The following is a 17,017-nucleotide window of genomic DNA, read 5'->3' as shown; positions in this document are numbered from 1 at the left end:
GACACAAGGAGGGAAGGAGGGAAGGAGGGCCGAAGGGAGGCGTTCTGCTACCTGCAGCGCTGCTTTCACGAAGATGAGACTGCGATTTCAATGCAGGGGGCCCGGCCCAGTGGCGGACGGAGGGGGGGGGCAGCGGCGACCTCAGGGGGGGTGAAGGAGGGAGCGGCGACCTCGGGGGTGGAGGGGAGCAGTGGCTGCAGCGATCTCAGGGGGAGCGGTCATGACCTCGGGGGGTGGAGGGGTGACCTCGGGGGCGGTGCGGTGAGGGCAGCAGGGGCAGGACCCTGGGGGGGCCTTGCCCCGGGCCCGGCCCAGTTTCTCGGTGGCCCTGAATCCCTGGCCCTGAATCCCAGTCACAGCCCCAGCCAGCCTAGAAACTGGGCTCAGGAACTAAATCCAGGTGTTGGCGTAAAACCACCGATAATGTTTACTTTGTAAAGACTATTATCAGCACTGCTTCTGTAAGTCAACATACCCCTATCCTATTTCTTCTTTAAATTAGCTGATGATTTCCACTCTATGACACTAACTCATTTCCATTCTTTTGTATCTATTGTAATATTGTGCCACCTTGAATAACTACACCGTATTTCACTCTGTAAATCAACAGATACAGTTTTTGCCAGCCAGCATCCTTGACACTTCCAAGCTTTTTTCTAAGCCTCTGCTCTCTGGCTGTGCTCTTTTCTAATCACTATTATTATACTGCATTGTGTAAAATTTCCAGAACGATTGAATGCCTTCCTACTACACTTTAATATGTCAATATGCAATATGGTTTAGCTACTGAATTCTTCCATGTGCTGCCAGTAGCTGTTAAGCAATTGCTGCATCACATTTTCCAGCAGAAATAAAATTCAGTGCATCTCCTCTGTCCATTAACGTGTGCCTGCTTACAATAGGCATATAAGGTGCCTCTCTATCACAAATTTTGGAATATGGGGGTGAATTCTATATATGGCACAACAAAACTGGCTCAGAAAAATGTGCTATTCTGTAAGCCATGCCTAAAGTCAGGCACGGTTTATAGAATAGCGCTTAAGCCCAGAAATTGCACCTAACTTTAGGTGTGGCCATTTACACCAACTGAAACATGGTGCAAATATAGGCATGCATCCCCCCCTTATTCTATAACAACACGCATAAATGCTGGGAATGCCCCATTCGGCCCATGACCCTCCCATTTCTGTATCCCTTTTTTTTACTAATGTCTAAATTTACATGTGTATATTCCAATTAAATGTAATTAGTGCTAATAATTGCTTGTTAAATTGTGAATTATTGGCTCTAATTAGCTCTTTTATTAAACTGCATGTGTAAATTGAGCACACGCCCAAATTTGTGTGTGCAATTTTTGGCAGCTTTTATAGAATTAGGGGGATAGTGCCTAATGATACTGCCTAATTTTGCAAGACAAATTGTTACATCACCATATTAGTGCATGATTATAATGCCCACAATATATATACATTTATTTATTTCTTAGGATTTGTTTACTGTCTTTTTGAAGGAATTCACTCAAGGCGGTGTACAGTAAGAATAAATCAAATATGAGCAATAGACAATTACAGCAGTAAAAATATTCAAATAACAATACAAAGTGTGGCATAGAATACAACTTACAATGTCAACACAATACAAAATAGAACATTTTAACTGAGTGCAGGGTATAAGCACAGATGGAACATCTAGACAGGTAAGAGACTAAGAGGAGTGTACTGCTATGGATTTACAGCCTGTCTCACTGACACAGACTACTCAATAATTACTGTGGATTCTTTTGGATTCATATTAGGTAAATGAGACCTTTATTAAAGGTTCTAAAATCTACAATGATTAAGATATTTATTTATTACATTTGTATACACAATGATTAAATCATCTAACTAAAAGAAATCTATAAGACAGATATATACATATTATACATACAACATCACTGGTCAGGAATTTCAGGCCCTTATCTCATCAGCTGGGAGGCCCAATGCAGCGAAAGCCCAAAATCTCCTTATGACCAGGAACAAGTCTTTTCTGCATGATGCGTCCACCCACAGATGAGCCTCAAAGCTCTGCTGCAACAAGCCCCCCTTTTTATTAAGCTAAAGTTTATTTTCACAGCCAAGGAAAATTACAGAATGTTTGAGAATAGGTAAACAAGCCATACTGTGGGAATGTGGTCACGTTTCCAAGTCTAGGTGTCCAGTCTGAACTTCGAAAACAAGCACCATCCTCCTCTTCACATACCAAATTAATTAGAGCTGTGTCTTATCTTCTGCATTCCAACTTATTTTCACACAATCAAAGTTAAACCATCATTTTTAAACAGAATTACTTCTAATCAACAATACAGACCCCAAGTGCACTTGTTAGTCAAGGCAGATAGAGTTGAAAAGCAATCTCTAAAATCATTTTTATTACAGAGGAGTTAGAAAGTAAGGTGACTAATTTAAAGAAAGGTGCACATGAGGTCAGAGAGATGGTTAAATATTATCTCAGCTAGGGTAGGAGTGGATAAACATGTCCTGCTGCAGTATGTGCAGCCCGTGTCACTCCTTGTGTGTGTAAGCGAGACTAGCAAGTTATTTACTTCTTCCATCAAAGGCCTGGTTGAAGATCCAAGCTTTCACCTGCTTCCTGAAGTAGAGATAGTTTTGTGTTAAGCGGAGCCTTTCAGGGAGCGCATTCCAGAGCGCGGGGGCTACTACATAGAAGGCTCACTTGCAAGTATCACATTATGCAATGACTTTTGCAGAGGGTGTGGTTAGTGATAGTCCTTGAGAGAACCCTAGTGTCCTTGGAGGTGTGTAGAAGATCATGTAATAATATGCAGCCTTGATACGTGCAGTATATTAGCTGTCTTCAACAATACTTTTAAATATTTATGTTTTCATATTTCATTTTCTTTCCTTGCATTTTGTTCATTTGTGGGCACATTTTGCCTTCTACACTAGTGGTTAGCTCAGTGGGCTAAGAACCGAGGGAAATGGGTTGGATTCCTACTGCAGCTCTTTTTGACCCTGGGCAAGTCACTTAGCCCTTTATCCCAGGGGCATAAAGATCGTGATCCAACTAGGGATAGAGAAAGTACCTGCATAAAATATATGCAAACAGCTTTGAAATACCACAGCTGCCACAGAAAGGCAGTATATCAAATACCTGACACCCCTCCCCCCTTGTAAACCTCAAACTTGGAATCTCATTTCTTTTATATTTGTTGAAAATTTCACTTAAAAAGAGAACTCTACCGTTTGGGGTTATTCTATAACTGTGTGCCTATATTTAGGTGCCTAGAGGATGCCTTCTTTCCTTTATAGAATACTAGCATAACTGGTAAAATATATGCCTATAATTTAGGTATGCTACTCTTAATTAAATGATCTCAATCAGCAATAGCAATACTCAGCAGCGACTCTTTTCATATGAGCACACAAGCCCATAGCTCACCAGCCTCTTCATCGGTCTTCTTGTTGCCATTATGTTGCATGTTTTTGCAAATAATCAATTTTAATATACAACTGTAAAAAACAGCACTTAACGTATGAACGCACAGGACCTGGACACTGAATCACTTTTTTTTTTATTCCGTGTCTGGGTCCTGTGTGTTGATTAGTTGCATAATGTACAGTATTCTATAGGTTACATGCATGAGAGTCCTGCCCAGACTCTGCCTACTATATACAATTTGTGCATATATACAGAGTAGTGCATAAGCAGAATATTGGCATTTATGCACATATGGTCCAATGCTCAAAACTCCTGCAGTAAGCCAACAGCACAGAAAATTAGCTTGCCAATGCTCAAAGGAAATGGTATGCAAATTATATGCATGCTGTTAAAGTGAAAGCAAGGAGGGGAGATGTGCTTGGCACATGCACAGAAGAATTTTGTGGTAAGCCCAGCTTCTGTGTGCATGCACCAGGCAAACCCGACATTGGTGTCTCTTTTCTGCGCCTTTAAATATAAGCTTTATAGTTTTGGGGTTTTTTTTTAACTTGGAAGGCTTATATTTAAACGCAGGAAACAGGCGCCAATGTGTGCTTTTACTTTCGGGTTTGCTCAGACTTGTGCACATTTGTTTCTCACTACTGGCACTTAGATGCTTGGGGGGGTTACTTTCTGCTTTGAAATGGAAGAAACACTGGCAGATTCTAAGAAAGAATCATGACAAAACCTCTCTTCAAACACCCTAACACCTGCTGTTTGAGCGTAACTACAGGTGGGCCTGGGTGGGCCAGGGCCCACCCACCTAGGACTCAAGCCCACCCAACAGTTGCACACATTTAGCAGTAGGTGGTGGGGATCCCAAGCTCCGCCAGCTGAAGTCTTCCCCTGATGGTAACACAAATGCTACTCTCCAAGATACCAGCATCTACACATGCTCAGTTTTCAGCGCATGCCTGCTGCAGACTGCCAAGGTGGAAAGAAGCATTTTCCCGCCAGCTGAGATATTTTTTTGGTGGTGCTGGCAGGGGGGAGAACACTTGGTGCTCACCCACTTCTTGCCTAGGCCCCCACAAAATCTGTTGTATGGCTACGCCCCTGGGTGTTATTATTTCAGTAGTAAGGGCAGCTTTGCTTTGTGCACTGTTCTCGGAACATTGGGAGGGAATAGGAAATGACTTCATTAACATTCATTTGGCTACATTAGTATGGTATTTGCGTTAATCTTTGACACGCTTGTTTTTTCCTTGCTAGAGCCTCTGAGCATGCTTTGCTCACTAATGTAGAGGCTAGTCTGGCGCTAATGGCTTCTAGCTTACGCATTTGCTTCTGTGCATGGGCCCAAAAATCACTAATCAGCATTTAAATGTTAGCACCCACTTTAGAGAATTACCTCCTATGTGAGTTTCAGAGCTTAATTACTCTTTGACTGAAAAATATTTACTCCTATTTGTTTTAAAATTATTTCCATGAAATTTCATTGAGTGTCCCCTGGTCTATGTACTTTTTGAAAGAGCAAAAAAAATGGATTCTCTTCTACCCATTCTACACCACTCAGGATTTTATAGACCTCAATCATATCCCCCCTCAGCCGTCTCTTTACCAAGCTGAAGAGTCCTAATCTCTTTAGCCTTTCCTCATATGGGAAGTTTTCCATCCCTTTTATCATTTTGGTCGCTCTTCTTTAACCTTTTCTAATTCTACTATATCTTTTTTGAGCTACGGCGACCAGAATGGAATGCAGTACTCAAGGTGAGGTCACACCATGGAGTGATACAGAGGCATTATAATATTCTTGGTCTTATTTTCCATCTTATTGTCTACAATGACACCTAGATCTTTTTCTTGATTGCTGACACGTAAAGTGGACCCTAGCATCAGGTAACTATGATCTGGATTATTTTTCACAATGTGCATCACCTTGCAGTTGTCCAGATTAAATTTTATCTGCCTTTTAAATGCCCAGTTTTCCAGTTTCCTAAGGTCTTCCTGCCATTTTTCACAATCGACATGTGTTTTGACAACTTTGAATAGTTTTGTGTCATCTGCAAATTTAATCACCTCACTTGTTGTTCCAATTTCCAGACCATTTATAAACATGTTAAATAGCAACAATCCCAGTACAGGTCCCTGCAGCACTCCACTATTCACCCTCCTCCACTGAAAGAAATAGCCATTTAACCCTACCCTCTGTTTTCTGTCTAATAACTAAGTCTTAATTCCTAGGACATTGCCTCCTATCCCATAATTTTTTAATTTTCTCACTAGTCCCTCATGGGGAAATTTATCAAAAGATTTCTGAAAATCTAGATACACTGCATCAACCAGCTCCACATGTTTACTTACACCTTTAAAGAAATTAGGCAAACTGGCGAGGCAAGACTTCCCTTGGCTAAACCCATGATGACTCTGTCCCATTAAACCATGTTTGTCTATGTGTTCCCCAAAATATTTTCTGATAGGAAAATTTAAGGAATGTGCATTTAGGTATAATCTGAGAGTAAATTGCTACAATTTTCCCATGGAGACTTGTCTATTGCACTCCCTTCATTCTCGCCACCAAATTGAATAGACTGGTTATGGCGAGCACTACAGAAAACAAATCTCCCATACTAACCAGCCAGAAATCTTGTAGCCTTTGTTTCTCATCAATGGGAGCAGTGTCTCCAAATGGGTTAGTTTAATCATACTATGATAGTAATGACCCTCACTCCAAAGCCAAGGTATATGGGATTGATTATAGACTCTCAGATTTACAGCTAACACTCACGATAATACTGGCATCGTGCCAAAGAGAGCTTCCTTCTGGATTTCATAAGATGTAACGTGTATAGGCATGATCCCAGTGCTTTTCTGGTACATCAAAGTCATACAATTAAAATTACAATGTCAGAAGAAAATTAAAAACCATAGATAAAAATGATAAAATAGTAGCGTGCCTAAGAGTTCTAGAAATTAGAACTGAATATTCCTTACACATTCAATACTTTGGGATAACTTGGAGTGGCCTGGTTAAATTGAGGGAGTAAGAACTGTTTCAGATCTTTTCTAAAACTTAAGGAGTCCTTTTACTAAAGTGCGCTAATGATTACCTTGCACCAGGGGTGTATCTGGAATCCGGCGGTAGGGGGGGGCCAGAGCCAGAGAGGGGAGGCACATTTTTGCCTCCCTCCCCCCCCCCCCGCCGCCGCCGCCACTCTCCACCCCCCCTCGCCATCAACCCTCCCCCGCTGCTTACTTTTGCTGGCGGGGGGCCCCAACCCCCGCCAGCCGAGGTCCGACCCGCAGTCTTCATATTTTGTCTTCCTCCGACTCCTCCATGGCCATGCTGTAAGTAACGCTGCTGATTCGTTGAATCCAGTTTGGAGTCTGACATCGCAGCACGTTGTACAACGTGCTGCGATGTCAGACTCCGAAATGGATTCAACGAATCAGCAGCGTTACTTACAGCATGGCCACAGAGGAGTCGGAGGAAGACGAAATATGAAGACTGCGATGTCAGACTCCGAAATGGATTCAACGAATCAGCAGCGTTACTTACAGCATGGCCACGGAGGAGTCGGAGGAAGACGAAATATGAAGACTGTGGGTCGGACCTCGGCTGGCGGGGGTTGGGGCCCCCCGCCAGCAAAAGTAAGCAGCGGGGGAGGGTTGACGGCGGGGAGGGGGACCAGGGCGAAATCTGCGGGGGCCCAGGCCCCTGTGGCCCCACGCAGATATGCCCCTGCCTTGCACTAAATGCTAAGAAGCCCATTTTATAGCTATGGACTCCTAAGTATTTAGCATGTGTTAATCGTTAGCACACCTTTGCAAAAGACCCCTCAGTAGTAATAAATTTCAGCTTTTTAAAGTATTGGGAAGTTTGTTCCACTTCACCATGGCAGTCACTCTAAAAACTTTCTTATGCCACTTATGATTTCTATACTGGGATAAGAGAGCAAGCCACTTTGTGTGGATCTTAATGGGTGGGTTGGTTAGTATTTGATTAGGCTTTCTGCTAGCATGGTAGATTTTTGGGTATACAGGAATTTAAAAAGAGAGCATTCCTTAATAGGTAGCTAGTATAGTGAATGTAGAATTGGTGGGGTACAATCACTTTTTCTGACCAGTGATGAATCTAGCTAGTGTGTTTTGCATTACTTGTAGTTTCTTCAAAGTTTGGCAGATAGTCCCACATATAGACTATTGCAGTAGTTTATGGAGCTTATAATTAAGGAATGAACAACTGCTCTGAATAGATGGTAGGTAGGGATAGAGTCTTTTTACCATGTTTATCCTGGAATATGCTTGGCCAATTACTTGATCAATCTGTTGCTGTCCAATCCTCTTTTATAATTACACCAAGCACTGTGACAGACTGAACTCATGATTATAGGTTTGTTTCCTACTTTCACCTGGATGAGTGTGTTGTGCCAGTTTGTCCCCAAGACATAGGATGGCAGATATATAGAGTCCATATTAGTTTGCTGTATATTATGTTATAATGGACTTATAACCTGCCAACTCCCTCAGTTGAAGTTCTACGCGGAATACAAAATGATTATGGATACATTTTATCAGGATTTACAAAAGCTATTCAAAACGACTTCTTAAAAGGGAGAGATCCAATTCCAAGATGGCTGCCTGAGAGAGGCCATGGGGAAGCTTTGCTCTGCACTTCTCTATCAGTAGTATGGAGAAGAAGTGCAAGGGGAAACCTAGAGATTTTCCTTCTGAATCTCAAGTGAGTTCCCCTTGAAGTTTTTGCAGCTGGTACGCTGATCACTGCTGCTTTGAAATGAGCAACAGCAGCTATGGGAGATGCTGATGTCAGCTTGAGCATGGATCAGCATCCTGTGCCCTTCCCTCCTTTGTCAGAACTCTTGATCTGGAGAAGGGCTGTGGCTGCCTGCATTGTAAGGTGGTGCCATTGTTGGAGAGGTGAGCATTCAGCAGCTCAGAGTGTCCAGGATTGTCTTGGGGGAGAGAGATACTCCAGCTCAATCGCTGCAAGTTTTGGAAGTTTTAGCACAGCCTCTCTTACAAAATGCATTGCTTGATTCTTTAAAGATGGTGCAGCCACTGGGGAAACCGGAGGTGGTTTCACTTGAAGCTGTTTTGGAGGCAGTGGTTTCCTCATTAACTAAAGCTGTGTTGACTTTTAGTTCTTCAGTAATGAGGACAGAGGGTGTTTTACCAATGCTACAGAGTCAAGTGCAGAAGTTATCTGGTGAGTCTTTGGAATCTCAGAAAGTACAAGCTGCTCTGATTAAAGATAAGGTTTTCATCAGTAGAAGAGTTGTGAATGGAAAACTCTATGAGGTAATTGAATTTGAGACTATTGACTTTCTCCAAGCATCCGTTTTTTTAAATCAGTGCATTTGTTGAAAAACTATTTTGAGGAAGCCATTCCATCTATAGCGAAGGCATATTATATCTCTTGTAAACCCAAGACACTATTGGAGCAGGATAAAGTCCCTGGAGCAGCACAAATTCAAAATTTGGAGGAGATATCACAGGATTGCTTAGATTCAACAGCCTTTGTGGAAATGTATTATGTCCAATAAAAAAGGTATCTTATTTTCTTTTCCATGTTTTATTTTGTTTGATTTCTATTGATAACTAAGAGTGGACTAACACGGCTACCACACCTCTCTACTTGAAATTTCTTTGTAAATGTTGTATGACTTTAGGTTCTCAGATTTATTTTTTTATGACCCAGATCCATTGAAAGCATTCCTAGATGCAAATAAGTTGGCTACTCCTGAACCTACAGGGGAAATGGTATAAATGCATAGGGCCTTATCTCAAGCAATTTCCAATTTTGTTTACATGGTTACCCTTGTTTCAGTGATTTTTTTTTCTTTTGCATCTTCTCCCCTTTATTGTGGACTATTGTAGCACTTACTATTTTCCTTTTCTGTATTGGTAGGAGAGTTTTCTTTGAAGTGCTTTTCTTATTCAAGTGTGTACTTGTATCTTTATGTTTAAATACAATGAAAAATAAAATTTAAAAAACCTACTTCTTAAAAGAATTAGAAAACAGTTAAGGATCTGTTGTTGAGAGGTACCATTACTGTCTATTAGCATGATACACTGGATGTCATCTGTGTAAGCATAAAAAGATAGTCCAAGTTGTCTGACCAAGTTGCTAAGAGGAGGCATGTATATGTTGAAAAGTGGAGAAAATAGGGAGCGCTGAGGGATACCCCATCTCAGGTGTGTTTCTCTGGGCCAGTGGTCAGCATATCTTACTTTAAATGTTCCATACTTCATGAATGGTTCATTCCATTGGTATACTGAATTAGTTATACCTAGATGAGTACATCTTTCTGCTTGGATGTCCGTTTCCACCAAGTTGAAGGTGGCATGGAGGTCAACTTAAAATTATCACCTTTTTTTCCTTTCTCTCTCCAGAAATATTTTTCACACAGTAGCACTGTTACTAGTGATTCAGTACTTGAGCCAGCAAGACCTGGGTCTAATAAATTATTATTTTCTGGATATTGGCTAATTTGAGCTACTACCTCTTTCTCTAACAATATAAATTGAAAATTGGAGATGGGGCCATAGATTCATACTCCGACCTTCCTTTTTCAGGACTGGCCACTTTTAGCAAGTCAGGGACTCAACCTTGATCTAAGGATGCAAATAAGGACTTAAGGATTAGGTGGGAGAATGGAAAGACATGGGACTGGGTGGAAGAATGAGTAGGTAAATGTGTATAGGAGATTGCTAGGAGTTTGGGGAATAAGAAATTCATCAGGTACCCAGGCATTTGGCAGTTAGGTAAAGGATATGGCTAAGAGTGTGGTAGATAGGCTGGACGGTATGAGACTGTGTGGAGGAGGATGGAAAGGTGTAGAGCAGTGGCATTTTTGTATGCTTATTTGGTTCTTTATACAGTATATCACCTTTCAGTTGGAACAATCAAAGCTAAAGAATAATAAGAGGAAAAAAACCTTACAAATTCAAGATAGAAAAGAGAGATAGTGAGCAGGAGAGAGAAAGAGAATAGGAAGCAAGGGTTAAGTAGTAAGGGCTTGGTATCACTAATGTGAGTCCCTATGAACCAGCCCATTTTGGAAAGGCTTGAGGGAAAAGGTGAGCTTTCAAGGTCAATTTACATTTTGGGTAGAATTATTCTGCTTGAAGGAGAAAAGAGTTCCATAGAGAAGGAGCTAGGAAAAAGAATGTTCTTTTTGTGCTTTGTCTTGTCCAGACAGGAGTGGTAAAAGAAGGGGATGCTAAGATGGTGTTGAAAAGTAGAATGAAGCGCCCTAGTATGGACAGGTAGGGAGGTGACCCAGCATGAAGGGCTTTATGGGTCAGGGTTAGGATTTTGTGATGAATTCTTTAAGAAAGAGTAAGCCAATGGCATTGACAGGGTTGAGGGCTAACACAATCAAAATGCCCAGAATGAGTTGAAAGTTTGATGGAGGTGTTCTGGGCAGATGTAATCTTTTAAGAAATGCAGGACTGAGGCCTGACATTGCAGTAATCTAGATACAACCAAAGAGTAAAGAAGAGAGGCACAAGTCTTTTCATTGCGATAACTATGAACAGACCAAATGCAAACGAACAGGAACCGATGAGCAGAAGAATTAGATATCAAAGGAAAATTGGTAATCTAGGTAAATGCCTAAATATTAAAATGAGTGAACAAGAGCTATGGATTACCGCAGATGGTAGGGGTGAGTGAGAGAGGAAGAGATCAGCAAGTACTCCAGGCTTTGCCTGGGTTGAGAATGAGATAGTGAGATTGGAGCCAGTCAGAGATGGAATTAAGGCAGAGTTGGATGGATGTATGGTCTGGGTTATCAGGATCTTGATAAGAAACCAGTAAGATTTAATCAGCACAGAAGTAGGTGGAAATTGAGAGATCTAGAATCAGGGTACCAAGAGAGCTGAGGACTGTTAGAGGCCAAAACAGAGCGCCCTGAGGAACACTCCAGGGTAGTAAGTGTGAGGGTGAGCTAGAGGACAGCAAGACAACAGAAAGAAGCAGTCAGAAAGAAAAGAGAATCAGCAGAGAACAGTATCAGATATAGTGATGTCAGTGAATCTAGCTAACATGTTGTGATCAATAAGGTCAAAAGCATCAGTTAGGTCCCCAAGGGATGAATAAGACTACTCTTCTGGTGTCATAAGCAGAATGAAGTAATTAAAAGTGACTAAAATTTCTATACTATGTCCCAGCATAAAGCCGGCCTGACATGGATACAAAAGATGAGGGACTTCATGTCACAACAATTGAGAAAACACACTTTCTCAATAAGCTTGGACTGATAAGGGAGATTAACTGGATCCTTTGATACCCTCGAATCTACAGATCCATATCTAGAGTTTTTTTCAGGTATGATGGTGGCCTTCAATTCAGGGAGTACATGGCTGGAAGAGAGATTATTAGATGGACTAGGTTATGGGATGTAATTCCTATCAAAGTAGGGGGGATTGGATCCAATGGACAAGTGATCTGATTGGAGGAAGATATGAGCTTAGTGAGGCCTAAGGGATAGACAATTAAATTCTAGCCAAATTCTGTGGAGCACAAGGGTTGAGGTGACTGAACTAAGATCACAGGATGAAGAGCTGGTAGACAGAGAATATGAGGCCACACTAGGGATAGTAGACTGGGAAAAAGAATACAATGAAGAGATTCTGGTGTGAAGACCTAGAGGGGTTGATAGGCAATGGGAAGAGATAGAGAACTGTGAAGGGCAGGGAGGGGGCTAGAAAGGGTAGAAATGGGGTAGATGGGGACAAGGAGAAAGAATAGGAAGCTAGTTAGCAAGTACAGGGCAGAAAAAAAGAGGCTGGAGACTAGGATGGAGCTGGGGCTGGTGTGTGAATAGAAGACAGAGGAAGATACAGGAAAGTGAAAAGACAAAGGGAGAATGGGAAGGCTGGGAGCAGGTGGGAATGAGAACACGGATAAGAATGTTACATCTTTTGTCAGAGATGAACAAAAGTAATCATTTGCTTTGCTTCAAGATACTTCTTAATTCCTCTGCTATATCATTGTGTAAAATTGTTATTTTAACGAATGAGCTATCTTGGATTTTATTGCAGTGTATTGAATACTTTAGCGTTATCTGATTTGGCTTTAATTGGTTTACCAGATATAGTACAGGTACACAATTCTTTTTTGATCAAAGCAGTTCTTCTTTTCAGTCCTATGGCTTTTGGCAGCAGTTTAGATGTCAAATATGTATTCAGCATGTCCCATTTAACAAATATAGGGCCCTGTTTACTAAGTCATTCTATATGCATGCAAACTTTTTAGTGCACACTAACGTTAGAGACACCCATAGGAATATAATGGGTGTCTCGTATCATTAGTATGAGCTAATGTTTAGCGCACACTAAAACATTAGTGCACCTACAATGTGGCTTAGTAAACAAGGCCTATGGTCTTCAAAGCTAAGCTAAGGACATTTTGGATTTTAGTAAGCACATTTAATAGACATAAAATCAAGGGCACAGTACTGGAGGTCTGTTTTTTCCCCGCAATAGGAGGTGAATTGGTTTTCTATGGCTGCATTGAAAGTTTGATAGACAATACATTTATTTATAACATTTGTATCCCACATTTCCCCACCTATTTGCAGGCTCTTTGTGGCCTACATAGTTAATTTCTTGAGTTCAAACACTTGAAAATACCCATGTTTACGCAATTAATGTTTCAATCAAGGAAGGCAAAAATATGTCGTGTGTAAACTTCAGGCAATTGTGTTTCCAATGTGAGATCTAAAACAATAAATCTCTGGATCAGTATCTATCCATTAGAGTTGTGATTAGGAGGGGGGGTGGAATAAATAGTCTGGCTTATATTCAGCCAACAGTGATCATCATTGTTTTGTCCAACACCAGCTTTATTCCCAGATATTCAATGCCAGGCCATGTCCAGGCACTGGCATTGCAAATCCAGGCATAAATGGCCAGCTAACACTGTGCAATATTCAGCACTTAACTACATAAGGTGAACTGCATAAAGATAGGATAGATTTTTATGTGGTAATTTTATGCTGAATATTGTCATGTTGGAATGTAACCACACGTGCCAATTCCGCCCCAGACTGCCCACAAATTAGCCAGCTTTCTGTGTGGGGAAATCTTGCCTGACCAATTTACTTCAATTCTTTGAAGGAGTGAACAAACATGTGGACAAAGGGGAGTCGGTTGATATTGTGTATCTGGATTTTCAAAAGGCGTTTGACAAGGTACCTCATGAAAGGCTACAGAGGAAATTGGAGGGTCATGGGATAGGAGGAAATGTCCTATTGTGGATTAAAAGCTGGTTGAAGGATAGGAAACAGAGAGTGGGGTTAAATGGGCAGTATTCACAATGGAGAAGGGTAGTTAGTGGGGTTCCTCAAGGGTCCGTGCTAGGACCGCTGCTTTTTAATATATTTATAAATGATTTAGAGATGGGAGTAACTAGCGAGGTAATTAAATTTGCTGATGACACAAAGTTATTCAAAGTCGTTAAATCACGACAGGATTGTGAAAAATTACAAGAGGACCTTACAAGACTGGGAGACTGGGCGGCTAAATGGCAGATGATGTTTAATGTGAGCAAGTGCAAGGTGATGCATGTGGGAAAAAAGAACCCGAATTATAGCTACGTCATGCAAGGTTCCATGTTAGGAGTTACGGACCAAGAAAGGGATCTGGGTGTCGTCGTCGATAACACACTGAAACCTTCTGCTCAGTGTGCTGCTGCGGCTAAGAAAGCGAATAGAATGTTGGGTATTATTAGGAAAGGTATGGAAAACAGGTGTGAGGATGTTATAATGCCGTTGTATCGCTCCATGGTGCGACCGCACCTTGAGTATTGTGTTCAATTCTGGTCGCCGCATCTCAAGAAGGATATAGTAGAATTGGAAAAGGTGCAGCGAAGGGCGACTAAAATGATAGCGGGGATGGGACGACTTCCCTATGAAGAAAGACTAAGGAGGCTAGGGCTATACAGCTTGGAGAAGAGACGGCTGAGGGGAGACATGATAGAGGTATATAAAATAATGAGTGGAGTGGAACAGGTGGATGTGAAGCTTCTGTTCACGCTTTCCAAAAATACTAGGACTAGGGGGCATGCGATGAAACTACAGTGTAGTAAATTTAAAACAAATCGGAGAAAATTTTTCTTCACCCAACGTGTAATTAAACTCTGGAATTCGTTGCCGGGGAAAGTGGTGAAGGCGGTTAGCTTAGCAGAGTTTAAAAAGGGGTTGGACAGTTTCCTAAAGGACAAGTCCATAAACCGCTACTAAACGGACTTGGAAAATTCCAGGAATAACATGTATAGAATGTTTGTACGTTTGGGAAGCTTGCCAGGTGCCCTTGGCCTGGATTGGCCGCTGTCGTGGACAGGATGCTGGGCTCGATGGACCCTTGGTCTTTTCCCAGTATGGCATTACTTATGTACTTATGTAGGTGCTGTGGATGTTCAGGAACATTATTCAGTTGTCACTGAATATTCACAGTTAGCCCCAGACAAGCAATTTAAATGGCCAGGAGCCTCTCTCGGTTGTTTAAATTGCTTTAAATAGCGGGTGGCCTGAAAAAAAAAAATTCAAATTTCAGTCCTAAAGAGCTCTTTACTGTCACATATGACCATGCAAAATATGTAGCTGACTGGGCAGCATAGATGGTAAAGGCAAACCTTATCCCCACCTTCCCAAGACTTTCATAATGCTCATTTCATCACTGTTCCCCAAATCCCCTTCCCCAATGGGGGGAGGGGGAACCAAATCAAAATCACATTACCCATCAGAAAAGACTTGGATTGCATGCGTTCATTCTCACTGTGGAAGTTAACAATGTTTTCAAGTGTTGTCCTTACAGATCTCATGCTCAGCGATGGCAGACTGTTAGGTCTGCCACCCTGGCTACCTTGGATGCTTGAGCACTGCCATACCCCAAGGTGCAGGGTACTCAGGCTTGTGTGGGGTTTCAGAGTCAGCCTAGGGGTGGACCTGCATTAGCTGGTGATTTTACACGGTCGGTTATAAGTTCAGGTCCATTTAGAGTATCAATATACAAATACAGTTCTGATTTAAGAGTAGAACGTCTCTGAGTTAATCTCATGGCATCAGGATTAGCATCATAGTCCCAGCAATCACTTTTCAAAGGTGAAGGTCCAGTTTGGTTTTCCATGTACAGTGGGGGAAATAAGTATTTGATCCCTTGCTGATTTTGTAAGTTTGCCCACTGACAAAGACATGAGCAGCCCATAATTGAAGGGTAGGTTATTGGTAACAGTGAGAGATAGCACATCACAAATTAAATCCGGAAAATCACATTGTGGAAAGTATATGAATTTATTTGCATTCTGCAGAGGGAAATAAGTATTTGATCCCCCACCAACCAGTAAGAGATCTGGCCCCTACAGACCAGGTAGATGCTCCAAATCAACTCGTTACCTGCATGACAGACAGCTGTCGGCAATGGTCACCTGTATGAAAGACACCTGTCCACAGACTCAGTGAATCAGTCAGACTCTAACCTCTACAAAATGGCCAAGAGCAAGGAGCTGTCTAAGGATGTCAGGGACAAGATCATACACCTGCACAAGGCTGGAATGGGCTACAAAACCATCAGTAAGACGCTGGGCGAGAAGGAGACAACTGTTGGTGCCATAGTAAGAAAATGGAAGAAGTACAAAATGACTGTCAATCGACAAAGATCTGGGGCTCCACGCAAAATCTCACCTCGTGGGGTATCCTTGATCATGAGGAAGGTTAGAAATCAGCCTACAACTACAAGGGGGGAACTTGTCAATGATCTCAAGGCAGCTGGGACCACTGTCACCACGAAAACCATTGGTAACACATTACGACATAACGGATTGCAATCCTGCAGTGCCCGCAAGGTCCCCCTGCTCCGGAAGGCACATGTGACGGCCCGTCTGAAGTTTGCCAGTGAACACCTGGATGATGCCGAGAGTGATTGGGAGAAGGTGCTGTGGTCAGATGAGACAAAAATTGAGCTCTTTGGCATGAACTCAACTCGCCGTGTTTGGAGGAAGAGAAATGCTGCCTATGACCCAAAGAACACCGTCCCCACTGTCAAGCATGGAGGTGGAAATGTTATGTTTTGGGGGTGTTTCTCTGCTAAGGGCACAGGACTACTTCACCGCATCAATGGGAGAATGGATGGGGCCATGTACCGTACAATTCTGAGTGACAACCTCCTTCCCTCCGCCAGGGCCTTAAAAATGGGTCGTGGCTGGGTCTTCCAGCACGACAATGACCCAAAACATACAGCCAAGGCAACAAAGGAGTGGCTCAGGAAGAAGCACATTAGGGTCATGGAGTGGCCTAGCCAGTCACCAGACCTTAATCCCATTGAAAACTTATGGAGGGAGCTGAAGCTGCGAGTTGCCAAGCGACAGCCCAGAACTCTTAATGATTTAGAGATGATCTGCAAAGAGGAGTGGACCAAAATTCCTCCTGACATGTGTGCAAACCTCATCATCAACTACAGAAGACGTCTGACCGCTGTGCTTGCCAACAAGGGTTTTGCCACCAAGTATTAGGTCTTGTTTGCCAGAGGGATTAAATACTTATTTCCCTCTGCAGAATGCAAATAAATTCAT

This window comes from Microcaecilia unicolor, chromosome 5 (genome assembly GCF_901765095.1).
Source record: "Microcaecilia unicolor chromosome 5, aMicUni1.1, whole genome shotgun sequence".
Lineage (NCBI taxonomy): Eukaryota > Metazoa > Chordata > Amphibia > Gymnophiona > Siphonopidae > Microcaecilia > Microcaecilia unicolor.
The sequence above is the reverse complement of the archived record's forward strand: the minus strand, read 5'-3'. Positions refer to the sequence as shown.